Here is a 27,868-nt window from a genome sequence, read left to right on the forward strand (position 1 = left end):
GAAGATGTTTTGATCATATATCTAGAAAAGTCCAAAAGAGTCCACTGTTACTATTATTTTAAAGGGAGGTTTAAAAGTGGTTGGCTATTAACAGTCAAAGCTCAATAGCTCTTCTGTGCAGCAGCAATAAACACTTAAAAAATATGAAAAAGATCCCACCCACACTATCAAGAAAAATAAATGTGGAATAACCTTAACAAGACATGTTGAAGATCTGTAAGAAAAATCTTCAGAATTCTACTGAAAGATGAAATGCCTGAAAGAGACCGCTCCTAGCTTCTCCAACACCTTCCAACTCTATCATACAATACAAAGCTAAATAAATGTATTAATTAGGAGAAACTGCAAAGTGAATTATCTTAAAAAAAAAAAAAGGAGGTGAATGTCATGTAACAGAAAACCAACCATTTTTAAAGTGTACAATTTAGTGGCCTTTTATATATTCACAGTGTTGTGAGTCATAGGCATCCCTATTTAGTTTCAAACGTTTTCATCATCCCAAAGTGAAACACTGCACTCGTTAAGCAGTTTCTTCTCACTCCCCTTCATGCTAACTTTTCACTATGATTTTAGTATACTAATAAATACCATCCTGAATTGAAAAGAACAAAATGAGAAAAATGTTGTCGAGTGTCCTTTACTTGTATTAGTAGATTTTACGGTGGATACGTCATCTCTCATTTATGTGTTTATGACCAGTTTCTGGCAGAGTTCTTGGCACAACAGAGTAAGCACTTGAAGATGTTTGTTGAATGAATAATAAATGGCCAATGTACAAAAAAATTTAAAAGACTATTAAAAAATTAAAGTCTTACACTTTAGTATGATTGGTCATCTATATTACAATGTCTTCACTTTAATGAAATAAAAAAAAAAAACCAAAAAACACACAGAATTACCTTAAAGGCAAACTCTTAAAATAGCAACATTTATATACTTTATTAAAATTAAGCATATACCCATTAATAAAGAAATCATTAACAAGTCATTTGGCTTCCCTAATCTCCACATTTGTATCTGTAAATTAGGGAACAAGTATTAGCCTTCTATTAACAGGCAGTGTTGTTAAAGAGTTAATAATCGATTTTTTCAGTCCGATTCCCAGCCATAGGACAAGATCTTTCAATCATGTTGCTATTTTTATGAGAATTAGCGATCTCAATGAGCGCTTGTAGTTAAAAATGCATTTGGTTTTCAGGAAGTTAAGGGGTCCGTCACTGCACTGACCTTGTCAAGTCTCTACTGATGGCACAAAGAGATTAAAACCAGAGGCAGTGGCTTTACATCCTAATCACTAATTGATATCGAGTGCTTTTCCAGGGGGCCATGTCTCAGTACAGAGCCCTGTGCTGTCTACCGGGGCCAGCCTCCACACTGTCCCGTCATAACTGGGTACAGAATTCACACACAGGAATGACGCACACTCGAGTCCCGCCTGTAGCCTGAAACGGACAAGACCACTTCAGGACTGTTCTTTGCTCTGTGTTTTCTCATCTACAACTGTGCGGTCACTACTTTTAGTGAGAAGAAGACCACACAGGCTCAGGTAAGAGTGACAAGGCTGAAGATATTTAACCCTCCCATGTCAGGCATTCTTCAGTGGGACTTCTAAATGTACCATTTCCTTTTTAATCCTGAATCTCATCCAGTATTCCATCTATATATTGTTGGCTGCTGAATAACATGGGTTTGAACCATCTACTGGCCTATTTTTTCCAATAAATATAGTAACTGTGTTTTCATTTTACATATCTTTAAGAGAACTAAAGGTAGGGGAAAGTGTGTGTTTGGAGAGAGATCACAAGATGTGGAATTCAAAGAACTCAGAGCCGAGTCCTGATTCTATCCACACGGTTTCCTGTCCTTGGGTGATTCATTCATCAATTCATTTGTTTCAGAGGCAGAGATAGCAGTAAGTGAATTCTGGATTGTTCAAGGGTCAATTGTAATCTAATAACACATGTTATTTGTAGGTAGCAGAAGGCTTACTAATAGGGCAATCCTATAATCTATCCTTTTTTTCCCCTTAAATAATGGAATGAAATGTACAAGAAAAAACATTTGATTACTGTGTATAGTGAGAACATGGTTTTTGTTTCTAATCATGAAATTCTGAACACAGAAACCTATAAGATGGAGAGAGTAATCCAGAGGGCCTGAAGAAATTAACCGATTAAGGAGATTTAGGGCTGCTCTGATTTGTGTCCCGTGGTAAGACGGATAATCAATTCTCTTTTAGCCCTGAAATGAAATGACTATTGGAAATGGTAAAAGTGGGGCTAAGTATTTGGCAAAATTCTATGTGACACAGTCTATTAATTTTACCTAACATTTTGCTAAGAGAAATAGAGATTCACAAACAACTCTTAACTCATTACAGACCAGGGGAATTTTGCAGAAACGCGACACCTGTGGCTGGCAAGTTGTATTCTGGCCAAAAATTAATTCTGTTACTTCATTAATGGTTTGCCAGTCATCACATTCAGTAGTTACACCTGATGCACCCACAAAGTCTTCTCCAGCACGGTGAGTTTCATTTTGACTTTCCATACCAGAATCAATCACTAAGGTTTTTTGTCTTTTTGGTGGTCTAATACATCATCTGAATCAGAACTATATTCTGAAGAACGATCATCTTCTGAGACAGTAGTACATACGTTGCTTGGATAGCCAAAGTATCTGCATAAATTCACTGAAAAATTCTTCTTCACTCAAAATGTTGCAATGCATCATCTTTGAAATTTTTACAGTAATAAACTTGTGTTTATAATACACACAAGGTTGGAACAAAAATCAAATGGAGCAAAATGTAAATGATAATGACAATCATAGTTGTATAATGAACCTTTCATCCATTTTAAGCTTTAACAATGTTGCAAGGTGTTGTTAATTGTATCACTCTTTAAGAATGGATTGATATGTCTCTGGTCAATAATGTGTAATATATTAAAGTCCCTCATGAGTTTTTCTCTTCATTATCATTTCACTTTTCCAGAAAGGTTTCATGTCATCTGGCCCTCAGAACAGGGTTCATCCTGTGCGTACACTTAACATAAACTCTTTCTATGTATGCCCTTGGAGGAGATATGCTATAGATATGTGCTGAATTAAGATATCCAGTTGAAATCAGCTGGGATAGGAGAGACGATTTACCTGCCAGGTGGAAGCAAGTAACCTTGGAGAACATGAGTAAGAGATCAGTATGCATTTTGATTGGCTGGTGAGAACTTTTTAATACTAGGAAGTTTTCTATCCTTAAATTCTATTCTGTAAATCTATCTACAATGCCATGCTCCTGCTGTTTAGGCACTAAGTCGTGTCTGACTCTTTGTTACCCCATGGACGGTAGCCCGCCATGCTCCTCTGTCCATGGGATTCTTTGGGCAAGAATACTGGAGTGGGTTGCCATTCCCTTCTCCAGGGGATCTTCCCAACCCAGGGATCGAACCTATGTCTCCTGCTTGGCAGGCAGATTCTTTACCACTGAGCCACCTGGGAGGCACCCTACAATGCTATACTTACAGATTTTCTTCTTCTTTTTTTTCATTTATGCATATTTAACAGCATTTTCATTCTTTCTGTTAAGCCATCCTTTAAAAAAATTTTATTATATTTTAATTTTATTATTTATTTATTTGGCTGTGCTGGGTCTGAGTTGTGCCATGTGGGAACTAGTTCCCTGGCCAGAGATGGAACCCTGCATTGGGATTGTGGAGTCTTAGCCACTGGACCACCAGGAAAGTCCCAGCATTTTCATTCTTAAGTCTGCTGATGTAGTTTTACTGTTCATCTTGGAACATATTTGCAGGCTATCGCAACCTAACAGTCACAATAGGTTTTATCTTTTCCCTTCCACTGCCATAAAATGCTCAGTTACTTCAAAACCTGTGTGTGTCACAGGGTAAGGCAGAGTGAGTCCACTGGCCTGGGGAACCAGCGGTGCCTGGGGCTGAACCTGGATATGAGTCCAAACGTTTTCCCTTTCCTCCACCAGGGCAGGTCTCAGAAGGCCCCTGGCAGTGCCTGATGACCACTGGATTTCCATGTGAAATATGACCAGACAAAGAAAGCCATCTTCTGGTGACCCTTGCTGGGCAACTCCAGAAGACGAGTGGCACATCAGCTCCTGTGCCCCCACAATGCGGGGAGGAGAGCTGGACTGTTCGCCATCCCTAGTCTAAGGCCTCTGCGGGGCCCAATGAGAGGACAAACTCTCCATCTTCATTCCCTCACTGGGTCACAAAACCCCATGGAGTGATAAGCTGAAAGGAGAAAAACAGTGCTTCCCTGGCGGCTTAGTGGTAAAGAATCTGCCTGCCAACACAGGAGACACGGGTTTGATTCCTGATCTGGGAAGATCCCACGTGCTGCGGAGCAGTTGAGCCCATGAGCCACAGCTACCGAGCCCGTGCTCTAGAGCCTGTGCTCTGCAACAAGAGAAACCGCTGCAGTGAGAAGCCGGTACACTGCTACCAGGGAGTAGCCCCGCCTACCATGACAAGAGAAAAGCCTACCCAGCAGCCAGCAACGAAGACCCAGCACAGCCAAAAATAGACGAATAAACTTATGAGAAAAAACAAAAGGAGAAAAAAGATTTTACAAAGCAAAATCTGATGATAAGTAAATACCCCATTTCAACTATACTGTGATTATTATGGCAAGATGCTACCTGGGCAGAATGCAGACAGCCCCTCTTCACTGCTGCCTGGCGCCATATGTTAGGTCTTCCAAACACAGAAAGAACTGGAGAGAAAACCATTTGCTTAGGTCCCCTGTTGGTGGCACAGACTTTGACTTTTTTGGCTTCTCTGGTTAGGATGTTACCATATTTGATCAGAAGGCAGATTTCTGCATCTAGAATCTCTCTTTCCAAAGAAGAAAATTTTAACTGTGTTTATTGAAAAAAAAAATAAAAAGGGCTGAAATATAAAGAAAACACACCCATGATTATATTGGAACAATTCAATGATAAAGAACATTTTGCGATAAATGCCAAGAGCAGTCAAATGACGTCAAAAAGTGTAAATGAAAATTAGTCAAGGCTGTTTTCTATCTAACACTATGGCTTAAAAGTTCACAGGAAAAAAAAATCACTAAGTGATCTATTAACCCTCCTTTCTAACATAATACCAATGAATAACGATGTTTGAATATTGACTTGATTTCTACCACTGGGAAAGTAAATGATTTTTGAGTCTTTTAAAATTAATTCTTATTGGAGTTGAGTTGCTTTACAATGTTGTGTCAGTTTATGCTGTAGAGAAAAATGAAACAGTCATCCATATACATGTATCCCCTCCCTTTTAGGACCAAAATGAGGCTGCATGTACGAGGCATTTAGGAGAGTGCCTTCCACCCGACAGCCGATCAGTAAATAGGCCCAGTGATTTTATCTTAGAGTTAGGGAATATTTTAGTACTTGGAAAAGAAAGCAATGAACACTAGGGACCAGCATGAGGACCACAAAGACCAGATGATGTTCTCACTCCAATTTCCTCTGGTCTTTTTTTTTTTTTGAGGCTGTGCTACACAGCAGCATTCGCAATCTTAGTTCCCCCACCAGGGACTGAACCCACACCCCCTTCAGTAGAAATGCAGATGGCAACCCACTCCAGTGTTCTTGCCTGGAGAATCCCAGGAACGGAGAAGCCTGGTGGGCTGCCGTCTATGGGGTCACACAGAGTCGGACACGACTGAAGTGACTTAGCATAGCATAGCAACCACTGGACCACCAGGGAAGTCTTTCCTCTGGTCTTAAACATGATGTATCTAGATTTCTTTAAGGTATCTATCAAGGACTTAAAACATCTGCCAGTAGGTGAGCTGGAAATGTACAAACTGGTTATTAACATGGTCAGGTGAACTAGTACACAAGGAGTAAGTATCGTTCAAAACTTGCATGTTCTAGATGCCAGGGACTCAGTAACTGAACATAAGAGGCAAAAATTCCTGCCCTTGACATGTCTAGGTTCCAACGAAAAGGAATAGTAAAAAGATCTTGCACACCGAAACTAAAGATTCCGTGTGCCACAACTAAGACCTGGCATAGCCAAATAAATGTACAAAATAAGTATTTAAAAAAACGAAGCTAAAAAAGGTAAACAGATAAATCACACGGTATCCTAGAAGGTAACATGCAGAGCAAGGGGCCTGGGGACGTGGGCTCGTCTCCTGGGCCACTGTCTGTGCAACCAACAGAGAGTCCGAGGCCTGGGCTGGGAGAGCTCCCTCCCCACCGCCTTCCCTGTCCCTACACCTGCAGCATGTTCCCCTTCCACTGTGAGAACCTCGGCACTCTCAGCAATACTTGTGTTCAGTGTTTCCCTTTGTTGCTGAGCTGAAAGCTCCAGGTGTCTAGAAAAGAATGACAAGACCGAAGGAGGTCTGAGCCTTTGAGGAAGAGCTGAAGGGAATGGAGGACAGGAGTGGAATGGGCCACAGCAGAGACAGAACACATTTCAAGGCCACCGCTATGGAAAAGGGTTGAAAGGAATTCTGGGTCACTCCAGACAGTGGAGTTTGACCAATGGGGTCAAGTCCAGGAGTCAATCTAGAGTCTTGAAAGTTCTTTAACAAAGAAATATTCAAACAGAATGATTAATTACATGTTCAACCAGAAATTCAGTGACTGTCTGAGTGGAAGTTAGTCCCTAAGAGTTGGACATGACCGAGCGACTAACACACACACACACACACACTGAGTGGAAGTTAGTTATTAAGTCACACCTCTAAGGGTAAGATTCTTGCTAACTTTAAGACTATAATTTTGGTCACTACCAACCAGTTTTCAACCAATAAGATGTTGCATGATAAATTTTCTTCCACTTTGAAAATTTTTTATTGAACTATAGTTGAGTTATTATGTTGTGTTCATTTCTGCCATAGAGCAAAGTGATTCATATGTATATATATACATACACATATATAATTATCTTTAATATTCTTTTCCATTATGGTTTATCACAGGATATCGAATATTGTTCTCTGTTTTATACAGTAGGACTACGCTGTGGTTTTTTTTCCTTTTATTATACACAGTACATTTCTTTTTTATTGTTTTTTAAATTAATTTATTTTAATTGGAGGCTAATTACTTTACAATATTGTGGTGGTTTTTGCCATATATTGACATGAATCAGCCACAGGTGTACAGTTTAGTTACAGTACTATAAGTCTGTATGAGTTATGTGTGAAGAAAACCCATAAAGAGAAGAAAAAGAATATTTTAAAAGCACTAATCTATAAGTATGAAATAAGAAATATTACAGAACCCAATAAAGTAAGTGGATTAATTGGGTGAAGATTTGACAGATTTTAATGAACAATTAATCAATAAAAGTGTTCAACGTGAAAATCTGTTACAACCCTGTTGACATTATTTAACTTCAAGCACTTGAGTTCTGTGTGCTTATAATTAGCAAGCTATAAAAGATGCCATCCATAGGAACATAATGGAAAAAACTGTTTATAATGATAATTAGTATTCGTTTTCAGAGAGGCAGGCCACATGACTACAGGCTGCCGCAAACAGAGGGATAAACTCATAACTGAGGAAAACGCTACACTCAGGCAGGAACCCTACAACGCAAAGCCTTGCCTTAGAAAACACATTATAAATAAAGCTTCCTGCTAAGACAGGTGAGATTTTCCAAAGTGAGGGAGGAAGATCAGCGAATCCATACATTAATACCTTTACTGGACATAATGAACTCTACCATGTTGGTAAAGACTCAACTGTAGAAGCTGACTTTCATCTTCTCTTTTTGGTTCCTCAAATCTCACCTGCATAAATGTTCCACAGAATATATTCTGTGTATTGTGAAAGCCAAGGGAAAAATTTTTTTAAAGATTTTTTGATGTGGACCATTTTTAAAGTCTTTATTGAATTTGTTACAATATTGCTTCTGTTTTATGTTTGGGTTTTTTGGCCGTGAGACATGTGGGATCTTATATCCCCGTCCAAGGACTGAATCCGAACCACCCGCATTGGAAGGCGAATTCTGAACCACAGGGAAACCCCCTTAATTTTTATTTTGTATTAGAATATAGTTGATTTACTTTTGATGCTGTGTTACAGCAAAGTGGTCCAGTTATACATATACATATATCCATTCTTTTTCAAATTTTTTTCCCATTTAGGTTTTTTCCTGCATTTGGGCTGTGGAGCTGACCTGGGACAGAACTTAATCTCCTCCTCTGAGCACCGTGGGGGGCTTCCGGGGGCAAAATCTAGGCTCAGAAGCAGGAAGCATAAACGCACAGTACAAAGACGCTCCCATTTGTCGTTCTGGCTTTAGAAAAATCAAAGTGTTCATTCAGCAGAGATGAAGCTCCGGTTCCTTTTCACAGAAACCCTAACATCTATAGAGACCTACTCGGTGAAGCCCAAAACACTTTCCAGACACACGGTGAAGTAATCAAAGTGCCTCCTCACCTCTCACTGTACCTCTGAGCTGATAAAATCTATTAATCTTCTGACAAAGAACCTGCCAACACTTGGCAATAATTAGAGACAACGGTCCTCTTCTAGACACAGCATAGGCTCACCGTCAATATTAAGTGTTTCCTCTATTTGTTCTATATGTACAGCTCAGTTTGTATGAATCTTCGTAAGATTCCTAGCCTGAAGTCAGGGAGACATTCAGTGCAGGTCACGGGCTGGGCAAATCCAGATACACATGGACAGTAACCCAGTCGTCAGACAGTGCAGCCCACGGCATGGACCCCATGGGCCACACAGGTCCCTCAACAGACCTTATTTAAAAAGAGAAAGATCAGGACTTCTCTGGCGGTTCAGAGGTTAAGAATCTGCCTGCCAATGCAGGGAGCACAGGTTCGACCCCTGGTCTGGGAAGATGCCACATGCCGCAGGGCAGCTAGCCACAGTCACTGGGCCCTTGCTGCAGCTACTGGACCCTGCATGCTCTAGATGCTCCGAAGAGAGCATCTGCAATGAGAAGCCTGCAAAGAATTAGAGAGTGGACCCCACTCGGTGAAATTAGAGAAAGCCCATGCACAGCAAGGAAGACCCAGCACAACCAAAAATAAAGTTAATTAATTAATAATTTTTTTTAAAAGAGAAAAATCTAAGTTCCTTAATAGAGACATGGGGTGAGGCAGGGGGTGGGGGGGTGGCAGCGTACTTCTCATCATCACATGCCTTCTTTCTGGTGTCCTATGTCTTTTCAATCTGAGAAGCAGGAAGATGCCCTGATGCTGGCATTGATCCCATTGTGTCCCCCAAGTAAACAAACTCTCTGAGGGCCCCCCTGGTGGTCCAGGGGTTAAGAATCTGTGCTCTCAGTGCAGGGGCCCAGGTTCCATCCAGGCTGGGGGACTAGGTCCCCACATGCTGCAACTAAGACCTGGAGCAAATAACATTTTCTGAAAAGTCTCCTGAGGGACTCTTTATATACACACATTTTTATTAAAAAAAAATCATATATTATTTTTTAAAAACATAAAAAACAAGGAAGATGATGAAGATATCACTTTTGGACAAACCCTTTTGCAAACAGACTGGAGTAAATTAAAAGCTAAAAACACAAGAAAAGCAATTACGTTCAGGGACAGTATCTAGAAGGTCCCTTATCAATGACTTCACTCATACATTTGGTCACAGGTGATCAACGGGGACCAAGGAAACGGACAGGGTCCTGAGTCTCACGGAGCTTATTCCATCCTCTGCAAAACGGGGCGATAAACCAACAGGACGATTTCAGAGAGCGATGAGAAAAGTCAACAGAGTGACATGAAGGGGTGACGTCTAACCATTAAGATTCTTCTCAGCGTGGATACTACTGCATTTTCACTCATATCATAAAGGTATAATGAGGACTTTTAGTCCTTAGGGTGAAAGGGGCAGTTTGAGATGAGAGTGTGTACTAATAACAGTAGGTATAAAATCCCAAAATACAATCACATAAAACTGAAAAGAAACAGCAATACGCGTTCGCAATTTCTACCACATCCCCAGCACTCTAGGAAAGAACCTATTTACAGTTTCATTGCAGCCATACTGAAAAGGTAGAAAAAGAATCACGGTTTGTGATAAGAAATTTTGCAAATAACACGGCAGGATTACAGAATGCAAATGTACATGCCACCACGCCATCTGTTCAATGTGATGGCAACATTGGGAAAAGGCCCCGAAAGAAATGATGTTTGAAATCATTAAAAAAATAACATTTCAAGTTTAAAATACTCAGGAATCTTAAAACCAGCATCAACACATTCAGCAACCATATGGCTCTACAGCAGGTTACAAAAAAAAATCACCCTGCTTGCATTTTCTACTTCAACCCAATGGTTTCTAAAACAGGTTCCTTTTTTTTCTGTTGAATTCCTGGTATTTACAGCTTCTCCAATTATACCTAGAATCATAATATTCATTTCACCCTTCTGACGGAATAGATAATATAGTGAGGAAGATTAAAGTCAACTGTTCCAGAAAAAGGAACATGGAGGTGACTACATATAACTTAATGAACACATCTTATTTTAAGTCTATTAGTCTCTCCATCCCAGGGATGGGGGAGCCTGGTTGGCTGCCATCTATGGGGTCGCACAGAGTCAGACACGACTGAAGTGACTTAGCAGCAGCAGCAGTCTCTCCATATTGATCTCATAGTTTCAGAAATAATAGCCAACTTCATTGAGTGCCTTAAGTTGCCAAGCACTGTGCTTTATATTCATCATCTATTCCAATCATCACAGTTTTACAAAGTGGATACCACTTTTATCACATTTTGTAAAAGAGGAACTTCCTCGGTGTCATAAGACTAGCATGTGGCAGGACCACAGTCCAAAGCCAACTTTGCAGGCCAAGAACACATTCTCAGCTACTATTCCATGCCGTACATCAGTATTCAGATATTTCTGTGGACCAAACTGAGTTGACTCTTCAAGCTTAAGAAATGAGCAATGTATGTTTAAGTGTATTAGTTGCTCAGTTGTGTCCGACTCTTTGTGACCCCATTGACTGTAGCCCACCAAGCTTCTCTACCCTTGGAATTCTCCAGGCAAGAATACTGAAGTGGGTAGCCATTCCCTTCTCCAAGAGATCTTCCTGACCCAGGGACCAAACCCAGGCATCCTGCATTGCAGTCAGATTCTTTACTGTCTGAGCCATCAGGGAAACCCAACGTATGTTTAGGGTCAAGCTGGACAAGCTTTCTTGTCTCATCAATAAGAGATGCTTAGAGAAGTGCCTTAAACTTTAAAGATGAGAAGGAGTGTTCTACAGTAGTCTACAGGAAAATTGTTCCAGAGGCAGAAGCCAGAAGGACACTCACATAGTTGGAAAAACCAGGACCAAACGGAGGACAGTGAGTGACTGTTGCCCGTGTAGTTTTTGAGAAAGGAGTTAGAAGAAGATTAACATCAGCAAAACCTATCCCATCTCCTGCAATAAATCAGAGACCTAAATTTTCAACCTAACTTTTAAAATGACATCTACATTGGGACTTTCCCTGGAGGTTCAGTGGCTAAGACTTCGAGTTCCAACGTAGGTGGGGTATGGGTTTGATCTCTGCTCAGGGAGCTAAGCTCTCATGGCCAGAAAACTAAAACATAAGATAGAAGCAATATTGTAAACAATTCGATAAAGACTTTAAAAATGGTTCACATAAAAAATATTTTTTTAAAAATGACATCTACAAAACGATTATTTCCATTGTCAGTAACAGACGACACACACTACTCTATAACCCAAAGCACTCACCACTAGAGAAGGGACTTAATCAGAGACACAGTGCAAATTAGCATAAGCTTTCCAGCGTCCGCCTGAGGATACGCCTGGTGCGCCTAACACAGTGGTGGCCAGCACTGCAGAGATGTGTGTCCCTCAAACTGAGCAAAGGATTTGTGATAAATAGTTCAACTTGTGAGACAGAAAAGCAGCCTGAAGTTCACTGGTTGTATTTCAGTTCATAATTCATCTCACAAGCTAATTCCAATACCTGGTAAAAATTACGAAATTTATAAAGGCCTAGAGAATTAAAAATTTACAACAGAAATCCTTGGGGTTTCAAAGGAATTAAAAAGGAGTCTCATTCAACTTAACAGTTTCACATAGTATCTTAGGGATACAGTGGGAACCCAATTCTTGATGATTGGATAGCACTATTAATTCACATGTAAAAATCAGAATATAAATGCCTCATTCTATGGCACTTCACTTTGCTTTTTTTACAGATACTGTGATTTTTTTTACAAATTGAAGGTCCGTGTCAGCCCTGAGTTTAGCAAACCCCTGAACATCATTTTTTCCAACAGCATTTGCTCACTTCATGTGTCTGTGTCATGTTTTGGTAATTCTCAAAATATTTCAAACTTTTTCACAATTATTATACGTTACTTTAAGCTGCGATCATTGATCTTTGATGCTACTATTGCAAAATATTACAACTCGCTGAAGCCTCAGCTGATGGCTTTTTTTAGCAAGAAACACTGCTTGTTTGCTTTTAGAAATAATGCTATCACAAACGTAATAGAATACAGGATAGTGTAAATATATCTTTTATATGCACTGATAAATGAAAAAAAAAAATCATATGACTTGCTCTCTTAACTGAACCTGCAATCTCTCTGAGGTAAGTCTCTTATTACCTCAAAAGGCTGGGGTCTGGTGAGTATATTTTAAATGCTAAAGTTACTTTTGTATCTAGAAGACTTTTAAAAAAATAACAAAGTAACAAATAAAAATTAAAAAATAACAAAACAACTTGATGAATAGTTCAGGAGGAGCTCAAAGGAAGTCAGACAGTAGGAACATCTCTTAAACATTTGAGTTCTCTGGAAATGAAGTTGCAACTGTAACCTCACAAATGCAACAAACTGTACAAGGCTAGATGTGAGGCACTCAGTGACCCCACAATCCGCAAAGGCACCCTGCCCTTTAGCTGTGTCTACAAATCAGCCAGCGAAGAAGCTACTGATACACGTGGCCAGGGGCGTTCATGGTGCACAGAAAGCTATGTGGCCTCAGAAAACTCTTTCCCAAACCTTTCACTTCACACTCACCTCTTTTGCTTTTGTCTAATGCTTTTATTTCCTGACTTCTTAGCAATCTTGACTGTGTCTAGCAAGTCTTTAAATCTCATGTAGCCAAAGAGCAATAACATAAAGAGAACCAGAACAACAACTCTGGGCAGCACAAGAAAACATGACAAGTTTGTAACTACAACTGTTCATCAGAGAAAAAAAACCCATACACCCAACTCACATAAGCACATGTACACTCGTTTTAGCTCACAGCCTCCTATCACTGCTGCCTCTTGTATTGAAATTCTGCTAGCAATTAACGAGCTCTGTTTTTATTGAGTCCATCTCTTTACATTCTTCAGTCTTTTCCTAGAAAGAATCAGAGACTAACTAATTGCACTCTAATTTTTATCTTTACTTATTATTAAATTATTTGGAGAGGGACCTATGTACATAGATTTCAAGATTGTCCGCATGAATATGTATTTTCTCAAGGGGAAAACTGTGAAACTAATCCTCTTTGATTCTAAATAAATGAGTAATCATAATTGGTGACTATGTCTGGGAGTTCGTTTGCAAACTGTTCCTATAATTGTGTCACTCATTTACAAGCACAATTGATCGAATCAGTACATAACACTGCATCCTACTTATTTGCATTAATTGTGATCAATTGTCACAGTTCGTTAATAAGACGGAATAATTTTTAATCCTAAAATAACTCTGCTGATTATCAAATGATTCTGTATTATTTAGTTTTTCTTTATAACAGTTAGAAATTGTTTAATATAATCACTGCATTCTTGGATTTTCGAACCACAGGGCCTTTTTATTTTACTGTGCTTGCTTTACTTCCAAGAATTTAGAGGTTTTTCCAAGCCATTCTGTCAACAGCTCATTAGCAAACTAAACTAGGGTGAATACATGTTGTGATTTTAAGCATAAAAAACATTAAGATACAGAAACGTAACATTAGAACGTGTGTGCCCAGTCGGTTCAGTCGTGTCTGACTCTTTGCGACCCCGTGGACTGTAGCCCACCAGGCTCCTCTGTCCCTGGGATTCTCCAGGCAAGAATTGCCATGCCCTCCTCCAGGGGATCTTCCCGACCCAGGGGTGGATAGTGTCTCCTGCATCTCCTGCGTTGGCAGGCAGCTTCTTTACCACTGAGCCACCTGGGAAGCTGGGATTATACGGCACATCTCTCTGTGCCTTCCCCTCAATCTTCCTTACAGGAAAATTTTACACTTTAAAATGTTTACACTTTAAACATCTCTGAAAAGACAAAGTCAATAAAATGTTTAAAAAAATTTAAAAATATGAGGTTTCATCCTTAATGAATATGTCTGTGTTAAATTATATTCTGAAATAATCTCCAGAATAAAATATTGTAGCTCTGCATTTCCCACATCCTAATTACAGTGCTAAATTAAGATTGGGTTGCTTTCCTATATTGTCATTATCTTACACTTGCCTACAGTAAAGCTAAGTCTCTCTTTACTGCCCACTCAGTCTTTGAAGATTCTCCTGGGAGTTTTCCTGACCATGCTGTTCTTCAGAAGAATTGTTAGAGTTAATCTGCAAACATGTCACTCTGCACCCTGTTTTCTAGAATCATATCATTTTTAGTATGGACTTTTGGGAGGCAGTGAGGGTAGGAGCATGGTCAGAAACCATCCACAGCACAATCATTTAGAACTTTTGTTAAAATTACCAATTATTGGGCCAGTTCCAGACTTACTGAATCAGAATCTCTGGGGTAAGATCCAGGGATTTACATTTTTAACAAGTTCCCTGGGAAATTCTTATATTACAACCAAGTTTGTAAAATACTTGAATACTTAGGAATATGGTAACTAACTAGATCCCAAGCTAATGCTGAGGCTAATCCTAGTGGAGTTACATGATTATCTATCATCATCCAGAAATATACCTGCTTATCCTTTGTATTCTATATGATCATTTTCTACCTACTTCAAAACATTGCTTTTTCTTCCTTCCACGTCTACACTTTCAATCACATGAAAGCTCAGATTTCTTTTTCTGTTTGTTTGTTTTAGTAATCTTGGTACACAGTATTTTTAAAGGCCTTCTGATAATCTAAATGAATTTTTCAATGGCTTCTCTCTATTAACAAATTTATATCATCTCTCAAAACTGTGGTTTTGGGGTTAGTCAAGATATTCCCCATGGAAACCACATCCCCACCCCTCAACGCGTTGCCTGGCATTTTGCACTCAGTCACTCTCTCCTTTAGCGGTGTTCACTGGCTGGCCTCTTCCGGAAATGACTCATAAATATTAATTCATTGAATTCCTAATGGAGACAACTCAACTGGTCACCAGGTTTTCAGCAATTTGCCAGTTAAATGATGGGTTTTGGTTAATAGCTCCAAAATCAATGCTGCTGTTGATCTGTTTCATTTGTAGTTTCGCACCTCTCTGATTCAAAAGACAATTTGGGACATACAGATGGTCAACAGGCGCAAGAATGATTCTCAACATCACTTACTATTAGGGAAATGCAAATCGAAACCACAATGAGGTATCGCCTCACATGGGTCATAAAGGCCATCATCAAAATACGAATAACTGAGTCACTTTGCTGTACAGCAGAAAAGCAACACTGTAAATAAACCATACTTCAATAACATTAAAAAAAAAAAGACAATTTGATCTTTTCCGAGAGCCAATACAGATTTTATTTAGTTTATTACTATGTAGGTGGTATAGAAAAGGGCCAAGAGCAGTGCCTGGATTTGCACTGTGTTCACATTATGTGTCTTAGTTTCCATCTCTGTATCAATGACCATGCCACAGCAGGACTTCCCTGGTGGCCCAGTGGTTCAGATTCCATGCTCCCAATGCAGGGGGCCTGGGTTCAATCCCTGGTCAGATAACGAGATCCCACAGGCCACAGTGAAGACTCAGCGGTGTCAAAAAATTTTTTTTTAACTTCTAAAAAATGATCATGGCAACAACATGTTACAGAGGTCAGTGTATTACATGTATTACATTGAAAAGTGACTGAAAAGGGCCTGGCTCCAAAGCCGAGATGTGAGGTCATCATTCTTACTTTGAAATCCTCAAGTGTATTCTTGGCACTGTTATAAATCTTAGGCTCCTGGATCCTTAACCCACTCCTCGTTCTCTTTTCTTAAATGTTTTACTTCAAAATATATCATACAGGACCTCCCTGGGGGTCCAGTCATTAAGAATCTACCTGCCAATGCAGGGGACACGAGTTTGATCCCTGGTCTGGGAAGATCCCCAGAGAAGGAAATGGCAACCCACTCCTGTATTCTTGCCTGGAGAATCCCATGGACAGAGGAGCCTAGCGGGCTACAGTCCATGTGGTCGCAAAGAGTAGGACACGACTGAAGTGACTTAGCATGCGTGCCAGGGAGATCCCACATGCTGCGGGGCAATTAAGCCTGCGCACCGCAACTCCTGAGCCTGAGCTCTAGAGCCCATGTCCTATCACTACTGAAACCCACGCACCTGGAGGCCATGCTCTGCAACGAGAGAAGCCACTGCAGTGAAAAGCCCGTGCACCGCAACTGGACAAAGCCAGACCAAGTGCAGCCATAAATAAATATCTATCTATCTATCTATAAATACACACAGAAGTGTGTTCATAACACATACGCATGCTTAAAAGACTAACAGTGAAACACCTATTTGTATATCCAAACAGCTTCAGATACAGAATTAAAACATATTTTCAGGTCCACTGTGCTCCTCACCTCATCACCCACCCTTCCCCATCCCAAATGGTGTATTTGTTATTCCCTTGCTTTTCTTTATAGAGTTTTACTACCTGTCTGTTTAATACAATTTTTAAGAAAACTTTGCAAGCTGCTCATAAATCCTTTTATGACCTATTTTCTTGTCAACACTTCCCATCTGCCGCCTTTTTATTAAGCTCTCCTGTTCTCTTAAAGTGAGGACTGTCACAGACTCTGAAAGCTGTTTTGTTCCTCACAATGGTCCACTTCTTTCTTCACTGCCTAGCTTTTGAAGGCTTCCTCTATCCCCTATCCTCCCCAAGACTCCCTCATTTAATGTTTCGATGTCTAGCCATGTTTATGGATCATTACTCTGGCCCTGGGCACCACAGACCTGTGGTCCTGATGCTGGCCTAAAGTACTTAGGCAGGGAACGTCCATAGTCTCGAATCATCCCTTGTGCTCTTCACCCTGTGTAAGAGCTGAGTACAAGACAATATTTTACAAGCATAAAAGGGATCTTTGAGACGTTTCTGGTGTGTCAGTGTGCCAAAGGCAAAGGCCTCATGAAAGGAAAGGAACTAAATGAGATTGTGATAAAATGTACTCAGTTTTCTGGTCTAAATTAAATTTCTGTGCTGGATACCAAAGGTTTCCTCTTTGTGTCCTTCTTTTAAGTAGTTCTGACGGCAATTAAAAAGAGCCCTGTGGTCACTACACTGCACTCTATTCTAACCACTTCTATCATCTAATGATGCTAGTTTGGCCAATGAATATTACCAGGATTTTTTATTAAAATAAATAGTTTTAAATGGAAACACTCAATAAAAAATCTCAACAGATTTTTTTTTTCTGCAAAGGAAATGGAACCACAGAATTCAAAATGAATCCATCTACCTTGCTCAATAAAGACTGCTGTTCATTTACTGTGGTCATTGATTTTTTTGCAGGTAATAACAGAGGTTGAGAAGAAGTAAGCTTTTAAAAACGTGGATGTTTTTGTCTTTCAAAAAGGAGGCTTTGCTCCTTTTCTAGAGACAAAAAAGGATAAAATTGCCTATTTCAGACAAAAAAAAGTTTAAAATGTGTCTTGTGCTAAAAGGATAACTATTTCAGAGTAAAAGTAACACTTTTGTGTTATGAAGATGACTATTTCAGTGTAAATATACTATTTTCTCATGGGCTATGAAGTTAGCTGATGACTGATTTAAACTATATAAACATCAGAGTCAGACTGTTCTATTTATTTTGTCTCCAGTTAAAAAAAAAAATTTCAGGAAAGAATTCACACAACCCTAACCCTAATCCTTTAGCCTCCAAATAAAGTATCTTAAATAAATACAACTATGATTTAGAGACACTGGAAAATATCTGAGTTCCTCCACTGATTTATGTTTCTTACATGCCATGTTATAGAGACCACTTATAAAAATCAACTAGTAATACACATATTATGCTTTTATCCAATGATACAAAAATATGATTTAGTGGAGACTAATTCATCCACACAGTAGACCCATTCTTGACAAGGTGACCCAGAGGTTTGGGGGCTGAGTGTGGCCAGGGTGTGTGAGTTAGTCAACAGCATCCTAACTGAGCAGCTCTGAGCCAGAGGGTGATGGAAGCACTGCATGAAAAGTAACACGACAGGTTCATGATCAATTTTCACCTGAAATCCACATGCCACAAAGATGTTGCTTCTTTCCCAAGGGTGGAGCAAACATGCCACATTGGAAATGACAGAGAAGGGGATAAAAGAGAGACATTAATGAAGAACTTCCAAGCCATGAGGGTACCAGGAAGATGCAGTAGAAACCACCTATCTCGCTGGCACTTTAATTCCTCCGAATCACCTTCCCAAGGGAACCTGAGGAAGTCAGTTGTTGCCGGGGGCCTCAGAGAGAATTCACTTCTATTGTAACATCTGACTAGTCTAGCTACTTACCAGTCTTACCACTGTGGTCTCGCAGAATTCGTTTATGCAGCTTTTCTTTGATTCATGATACAAAGAATCTGATGATGGCTGCATAACCCAGACAGAAAACAGACAGGGGATAAGATCAAAGTCTCTACTCGGGGTCTGTCACTTTTACCCAAGGTGTGTGATATCATTTGGAGTTGGATTCTAGGGTCTTGACAAGTTCATCTGCTCATAAAAATCCACACATCTTTAAAAGTCCACTTAACCTTTCCATGATCATGAGGGATGGAGTAAAGCAGAGTTCCACGACAGTTTCTATTTTGTTTGATCTATTTCATACATTTTTTAAGCACAAACACAGATCTGGAGATTGGTATAGCTATGAATCCAGTCCTTTGAAAGAACTTCTCAGTAGGCTACGGATGTCAGGAGAATCCTACGATCAGCCATTCGATCAGCCACGTGACCAGCTACCCAAAGCCTTCTCTCTTTGCAGACACCACGACCCCTCTGCTGGTAGTGCCCCTCCCATGGGCAGGGAGAAGCCTGAGTCTACATGCTGGCCAATGCCAGGGAGACCTGCAAGCAACCCGAGCTTCATCAGGGAAAGTGAACCGGGGAGCTTTGCCTGAATTTGGCTCCACAACCGACTACATTCACTGAACACGAACTCGAACATGACTCAGAACTGACGCGTTCTTCGGGAGCGTGACAGACAGCACTCAGCACCATCAACACCCCACAGAACCTAAGGCCTAAGAGTTATGCCTTCTGTGCAGCTGGATACTCAGAGGTGACAGGGAGGTCACACATTGCTTCTGAGGCATTTTAATCAGCGTCCTGTAGGAACCTTCTTCAGCATTAAATAGAAAGAAGAGATGCTGAGAGTCAATTTGGCAATGCTGCTGAGAACACGTGGGCACAGATGACCTCAGGCAGCAGCCGCATGAGCTGCTGAACGGCAGTCAACACGAGCTGTGGGGAGGTGAGTGCCGGAAGGACAAGTGGCAGAACTGATGGCTCGGGCCAGCCACCAGGTGCCGGCGGAGACAGCAACAGGGACCGTCCCAGCTAGAGGAATGGGGAGCGCTTCTCTGGGTTGACTCTTTGGAAGCCTTTGAGGAAAAAAAAAGACACACACACAACTGGGCAGGCAGCTTCGACCCATGAGCAATGAACTATGGAAACAAAGAGTGATTAAAGAGTAAACCAAAGAATTATTTATATGAGCACAGAAGGTCCTGGCTGTCACATTGCTTATTTTAGCCACACATACTCCATATGTTTGACGCCAGAATTAGATTCAGAAAGAGCTCATTAAGCTGGATGGGCCATTCTAACAGAATGGAATTTAATAGAGATAAATGAATATTATATTTAGGGCCAAAGATACAACTCCAAGAACATACGAGCTGGAGCTTAAGCACCTCCTGTGTGTACAACTTTGGAGTTACTGGTGGTGGGAGTTGGCAGTGAAGCAAAGTTGACTAATAAATTATTATTTTTTTTGCAGGAAAAAGGACAACCTTGCTATGGCCAAATAGAGTGCCCTGTGCTATGTTCCAGAAGCCATTCATTAGAAAGGCGCCCAGAGAAGAGGAACATATGATGTCACTGAAAAAGTCAAGGATATTATATAACCCTCACATTTCTGAAGGGGAAATTAAAGCCAATGATGGGCGCACAGTTCATTCACTCAACTAGTATTTGTTGAACTCCTACTACGTGTCAGGCATTGTGCTCGGCAGTGGAGTTGCAAGATAATGTACATCTCCCCAGCACTCAGATCTTCCCAGAAATTGGCTGGAATATACAATGACTACAGGATCTCCGAAGATATTAAAGCCAAGTCTGGAAGCTACTTTTCCATCTTAGACTGACTGGAAATGGAATAGGTGAATTGTAAACTCCTAACTCAACGCGTGTTATGACCACCTACCAGTTACATTATATATTTCTCTTTATTAGTTCTTCCACATTCTATGAGAAAGGCTAGCTAGTGGCTTTTGGTAGAAAGAAATAGTAAACCAACTCTAGTGAACTTAATTTGAAATGGCATTTATTAAAGAGAATATTGGGTTTCTTATAGACCCCGCACAAGACCTGGGAAGCTAGGCTTGAAGACCTTAAAGACAGAAGGTGCACAGCGTGCATGGCTGGGCCCTGGGGAATACGCCTCTCTGTAATTGATGGGCCCCATCCCTATCAGCGGGCAGCGGGTGGCGGGCACTGGATGGCGAGCACTGGGTGGCGGGCACTGGATGGCAAGCACTGGGTGGCGGGCACTGGGTGGCGGGCACTGGATGGCGAGCACTGGGTGGTGGGCACTGGATGGCGAGCACTGCGTGGCGAGCACTGGGTGGCGGGCACTGGATGGCGAGCACTGGGTGGCAGGCACTGGGTGGTGGGCACTGCATGGCGGGCACTGCATGGAGGGCACTAAAGTGCTACAAGGAAACAGCAGCCTGGAAACCAGAGGACACTGCCACCACTGTTGGCATCCTCGCTGGTAGACTCCACACATTCCCTACATCCTTGGACCACAAGACTCCAACTGAGTATCTGGAGGGGGATGAATCAAGCTGGCAGAGCCTGTATTGTGAGCTTAAGCCCCAGTTTCAAAGGAGGCTGGAGAAGCAAGCATCCAGCATTTTCAGTTTCTGCAGGTGGGTCTGCCTCATAAGGCAGGGGATTCTATTAGGATGATCAGATGCTGAGTTCTCCCAAAACTAAGAAAGATGTAAAATCACTCAATGGAAGTTATAGCAATTCTTCTCCCAATAATATATTCATGAAACCCAGTAACTGAAAGAGAATGCCAAAAGGTGAGAAAATGAAAGCTGGTAAAGTAGCTTCTCTACTACGAGAGGGAGTATTTGCTTCCCAGGTGGCACTAGTGGAAAAGAACCCGCCAGCCCTTGCAGGAGACAGAAGAGACATAGGTTCGATCCCTGGGTCAGAAAGATCCCCTGGAGGAGGGCATGGCAACCCACTCCTGTATTCTTGCCTGGAGAATCTCATGGATAGAGGAGACTGGCATGGGGTCGCAAAGAGTTGGACACAACTGCAGCGACTTAGCACATACACATTTGCTCCTCTAAATCCCAATTTTATGGAAGAACTCTGATAGTCATGGCTACTCCTAAACATGGGTCACATTGTAAACTGTCATAGTAGGTCTGAATGGAACTGATAAGAGGAGAAAAACCAAAGAGAAAGCAGGGAATTCCAGGCTGTGGCTCAGGCAGTAAAGAATCTGCCTGCAATGCAGGAGACCTGAGTTTCATTCCTGGGTCGGGAAGATCCCCTGGAGAAGGGAATGGCTACCCACTCTAGTATTCTTGCCTGGAGAATTCATTCTTCAAGAGCCATCTCAAATCTATTACGGCAGATGAGGTTGAAGTCAGCCTACTGGAAAACTCATCACTGCAACAAGACTAGAATAACCTACTGGTATCATGGGACTGGGAGCAACCTCTAGCAGCCAAGGAACCCATCATATAGTGTCCCCGGGGCCTGTATTTCCAAAAAGATGGCTGGCAATCCCCGTTTGCCAAAGGGCCTCTAGAGAAAGTCATTTGATAATTTCTGTAGATAAGACAGAGGGCTTCCCTGGTGGCTCAGATGGTAAAGAATCTGCGTGCAATGCAGGAGACCGAGGTTAGATCCCTGGGTCGGGAAGATCCCCTGGAGAAGGGAATGGCAACTCACTCCAGTATTCTTGCCTGGAGAATTCCATGGACAGAGGAGCCTGATGGGCTACAGCCCAAGGGGTCCCAAGAGTTGGACATGACTGAGCAGCTAACACTTCACACTAGATACGACAGTATTGCAGATGACTTCCATCCCATGCTCAGAATATTCTTTGGTAACACTTTGCTCTTTCCATCCAAGATCCCCCTCCAATCCCCAGGAGTGAGAACACAGAGAAGGGCTCACCATTTCTTCCATTAATTTCACTGTGGTCTCCACAGGACAGTGCTGGGTGTAGGGCACCGCAACCTCACACACAACACAGGTAAGCATCCGCTGGGGCACCCAGACTCCAGGTGACACCTCTGAATGCCAAACTCCCCCCAGGAAGTGTGAGTGTGCTAATCACACCGCTGGGACAGGCGGGCACACGGAGAAAGAGACTAGCCCTCCTCACAGCTGTCAAGCTGGGGCCTTCTCATTAACACCCACATTCGCTTTCTTTCTTTTTTACATTTCTTTTTTTTTTTAGGTCTTTTGACTACAGCTTGTGTACTTGAAGCATGTCACTGAAAAACGCACAGATGGGATCTACCAGCTCATGAGAAGGCTCTCACAGCTTCTGAAAGCATGCTTGGTTTCGTTCCTTAGGAAGAAAAAGAAATCCTGTTTCTGATGTCTACGCATATCCCACACTCTCCCTGCTTCAGAGACAGACTATCAAAAAAGCCAACATTCCAAGCAGTCCTAGGCAATAGGGCAATAATTAAAATCGAGTCCTTGTGATTTTTTTTTTTAAATCTTAAAGCAGCTAATTGTATCTGCTAATCTTGTCTGCATAGTTCACAGAGAGGGCACAGCGCAGGAAACAGACTTAACATTAGCTGGAACTGACTGAAAGTCAATGTTAGGCTGGAAGGGTAGATAGGACTGGCAGCTGGTAGAGGGTGGAGATCTGACAGGTGGTGCCCTGAGGGGATATGTGTCCTGAAGCAGGAAGGTCTTGAAGGAGGGGCCTTCTATCTTGTTGGGAAAGTTCTGGAGAGAGGGGACTGGGAGTTTGAGTTCAGAAGCAGGAAGGGGATGAGCACTGCAGGAAGAGTTCTGAGAACCATAAGTCTGTCTGGGATGACCCTGAGACTTGAGCATTTTAATAAGTAGCATCTCGGATCCTCTGAACAACATCAAAGAAGCAGAGAGGATAAAGTTACTATTCTCTGGCTGGATGCTGTGTTCTCTTTGTAGGAAGCTGTCTCTTTATAGAAAGAAGAAAGGGGGCTATGCCAAGATCCAACAGTCCGATCTTGAATACAAGTTCCTAGTTCTGGACTTAGAGGTGGCCCCGGCCACCCCCACCTGGCCCCAACCAGCTCACGGGTCTCAGAGAACTGTTTCCCAACAAAGGGCCCCCTTCCCTGTGGGAGTTGGTACAGAGAGAGCTGTAGTCAATACATTTAACACATGCCCAGAATTTGGAAAGGATGAGATCAGCAATCTTCCCAGAAAATACCCAACAGAATTTATTTGGCTGATAAAATTATAGGACTTCTTCAATCTCAGCAAAGGCATTCCATAAAAAGAAGGCGCTGGCTCAATAAACATTTGCTCAGCGCCCACTCTGCCCATGTGTCAGGCGCGGGCCTCCAGGGTGGGCGCGGGCAGATGGGAGGGAGTTAAATAGACTGGGACAGGCTTTCCACTGCAGAGAACCTACAACTGAAAATATCACTAACACAACCCCGGACATGACAACATCTGTCCCCCAGGAAGTGCTGGGACCGACTTTACTGAATAAGAAGAAATGCTGAACAAATAGCACAGTAAGTCCTCTACGTATGAACCTTCAAGTTGCTAAGACGCGAACGTGTGTCCCATCCGCGTCAGGCATGCGTGAAACTGCAGCTCTCCCTCCGTCTCCTGTTGCTGGTGATCCTTCAGCTCCTCCATCTCCCACCCACCCTCCCTCCTCCAGTCAGTGACTCTTTATGCCTGGATGCCACTATGACACTATACTACTGTGCTTCCCAACGTACTCTACTGTAAGAGTCAAAATGTTTTATTTTTTTTTTATGTATTATTTGTGTGAAAAGTATCATAAACCCATCACAGTACAGTACTACATAGCTGATTGTGTTAGCTGGGTACCTGGGCTAACATTTTGGACCTATGACCAAACTGGACTTAACGAATGCACTCTCAAAAAGGAACCGTTCGTATATAGGGGACTTGCCGTATTCAGTTGTATCCATTATCTCCAGCCCAGCAGGCCCACCATCGTGCGTCCTTTTAGAGGACTCCAGAGTAACACAGCTTACCCGTGTAACCTGGTAGGTATCCCAGTATGTACAGCAATGTGCCAGCCAGCCAGTGACGCCAGCAGGTAACGACAGAACCTTGTCACAGAGGACCACTCTGATGGGAGGATTTAGGAGCAGAAAGTCATATATGATTAAAAAATCTGATGTCACTAGTGGAGGAACTCAAAATTCTGCTCTTCTTTGTGAGTTAATTTCACACTATTCCTAAACATTCAGAAAGAGCAAGAACGTGTACATTCAGTGAGGCGCTGGCTGGATAACTGGGAACCTGTATTAGGGAGTTCACCAGGTCCAGGTGAGTCAGGCACAGAGGAGCCAGTGGAGGGGATGCTGGCTGGGGACAAACTCTGGTGATGCCTCGGCATATCTGCAGGGACCCCGTTAGAAAGATTTTAGGAAATGAGTAGACTGTGAACTTGGGGGTCCCGCAGGTGTGCCTGACTTCAAAGCTACTGCTTACACCTAACAGAGAGGAGCAACCTCCAGGCCTCTCCCCTGCCTCAGCCTCTGGAGCATGGCTTGGCCACGCTCTGCTTCCGGTTGGCATCTTGTCACTGAGCAGCCTTGAGCTCCCAGACCCAACTGGCTCACCTCCCCAGTGATCTGCATTCACCTCCCATACCTCCTCCCTCTGAACCTAGACTTCTGCCCTGATGGCGTGGGCCCGAGGGGTGTGGGCACTTCCCCAGTTGGCAGAGGAGAGCGGGAGGACGTACCTGCTACCCTCCCCACCACACACACACAGAGTTGGCCTCAGTGAGGGGGTGGCACCCTGACATCCCAGCCCTGATGCTTCTGCTCACACAGGTCCTCACCCCCCATCCCTGTGACCTCCTGGAGAACCACTTCCTAGACTATGACAACGAGGAGGAAGGTGACCCCTTGACCATCCTCCACAGAGGGCAGGCTACCATGTGGGCTGGGCCAGGACCCCCGAGAAAGGCTGGCATTCTGGGACTAGGAGCCTCCGGGTAGGAGGTTTTAACCACCCTGGAAGCCTTGACCCTAAGTGGAGGGAAGAGCAGAAACAATGCAGCTTTTTGCAGGAAAAAAAGAGTCAATTAGCAACTGTAAGAAGCATTATGTGCAAAATTATCCATTACAGAAAGAAACCACTCTGTCCCTCAAATTGGTTAAATTCCATGAAAGGTAATTAAAAATGTGACCCCTGGATGTTGATGGCCTGAATGCTGACTTTGTCATTTGAGAGTTACATAACCACTTTGTATCTGTTTCTTTACCTGTAAAACGTGAGACCACCTGCCTCACAGAAAATGTCTCAGTTCAGTTCCATTCAGTCGCTCAGTCGTGTCCAGCTCTTTGCGACCCCATGAATCGCAGCACGCCAGGCCTCCCTGTCCATCACCAACTCCTGGAGTTCACTCAGACTCACGTCCATCGAGTCAGTGATGCCATCCAGCCATCTCATCCTCTGTCACCCCTTCTCCCGCCTTCAATCTGTCCTAGCATCAGGGTCTTTTCCAATGAGTCAATTATTTGCATCAGGTGGCCAAAGTACTGGCGTTTCAGCTTCAACATCAGTCCTTCCAATATTCAGGACTGATTTCCTTTAAGATGGACTGGTTGGATCTCCTTGCAAAATGCCTGGCACATAGTAGCCACCCACTCTGGTGGCTCAGTGTAAAGAACCTGCCTGCCCATGCAGGAGACACAGAGGTGTGGGTTCAATTCCTGGATCAGGAAGATCCCCTGGAGTAGGAAATGGCACCATATTCTAGTGTTCTTGCCTGGGAAATCCCATGGGCAGAGGAGCCTGGTGGGCTACAGTCCATGGGGTCACAAAAGAGTTGGACATGACTGAGCGACTGAGCGTGCACTCTCAATAAATATTAGCTACTAAGTGTTTATTTACATCATAACACCAAGCTCTGTTCTATTTCACTTCTTGATGAATTCTCTCTGACCCACCGTAAAACATTAAAAACCTGGATAAGTTGAATAAAATCCTTAATGATAAGGAAAGGCTCACAAAACCTGCTTATTTTGCAGATGTTTCTTCAAGGTTGACTTCCACACAACAATTAATTGAAGGCAATGTTGTGAAGATTTTTATTATCACAGCCACAATGTTTTGAGAAATGATAAAGGTTAGTTGTAAGGTGAATTCTGAAATCATAGCAATGACGTTTTCAAATGCCATTGCATTAAAAGCCATTGGTTTATCTGGCACTTTGAAAAATCTCCTACACATGCATAATATGCATGCATGGATGTGGAACGGGATGCACTGATAATTTGGAAAATATTGGTTGGTTGAATTAAACAGATCTTCCATATGCTAACACATTTCATTACAGAACATCAAGAAATCACATTTATTTACATCACCACCAGTCTCATCAAAAAAGATCTTAAGTGTGTAATTTAATGTAGCTGTCAAGCTCCTAAGTGGCAGATACAAGTTTTTTCTAAAATTGTGATTTTTACTTGCAAGCTCAAATTTTATCCTTAGCAACAAACACTGTCAATTGTTTTCCTGGAAGTGACAGCTTCACTTCATTCATTTTCTTTTTTTTTTTTTGGTGGAATTTTTATTTTTTATTTTTTTTTAATTTTATTTTATTTTTAAACTTTACATAACTGTATTAGTTTTGCCAAATATCAAAATGAATCCACCACTTCATTCATTTTCAAGAAGCTGTCTGCCAAACACCCAAGTTTCAGAACCACTGGGTGTCTCTCAAGCATTCTTTAAAGTAAAGTTGCATTCCATGTTCCTTTTGCATGCGCTATGAAGTGGTTTTTCTCAACCTATAACCCTACGGGGGAGACAGAAATGCCTTACACATACTCCTCACTTAGCAAGTATTAGAAAGATATGCATTCAGCTGTGAAATCTAATAAAATAAATAATTTCACTTTTTCTTTTTTTTTTTTTAATTTTAACATTGTTTTCATCAAATAACAGCTGTTTGAAACAGGAAATTTTAAGACAGTTGAATAGAACAAAGTGGAAGATCACTCTATCAGGATAGCTGCTATGAATAAATTCCTTACTATGTGGATTTGAATCCCATTTTAAGTTTGGCACTAGACTGAACACTGGTCTAAGCCAAAATTTTCTCTTTAGTGTTTTAGAAGCCCTGAACATTTTTCTTCAGATTTAAGGGGAGCAAGGGGGAGGAGGAAAAAAGGGAAAAAACCCTTCTATAACAGAACCTCATTAGCTTGATAATGGGCATCCTGAATGCAACTTGGTACTCCC

General features: G+C 41.9%; 1 protein-coding gene and 1 non-coding gene across 2 annotated transcripts in view; both read right to left on the reverse strand.

Annotated features, from left to right (window-relative positions):
- Positions 1–27,868, reverse strand: part of AFF3 (ALF transcription elongation factor 3) — a 582,468-nt gene that overhangs the window by 319,778 nt on the left and 234,822 nt on the right. The gene's annotated exons all lie outside the window — the stretch shown is intronic.
- On the reverse strand, positions 3,428–3,498 carry TRNAG-GCC (transfer RNA glycine (anticodon GCC)). Its single transcript has one exon. It is a non-coding gene; the product is annotated as a tRNA-Gly (tRNA).

The sequence above is a fragment of the Bubalus kerabau genome, chromosome 11 (genome assembly GCF_029407905.1).
Source record: "Bubalus kerabau isolate K-KA32 ecotype Philippines breed swamp buffalo chromosome 11, PCC_UOA_SB_1v2, whole genome shotgun sequence".
Taxonomy (NCBI): Eukaryota; Metazoa; Chordata; class Mammalia; order Artiodactyla; family Bovidae; genus Bubalus; species Bubalus kerabau.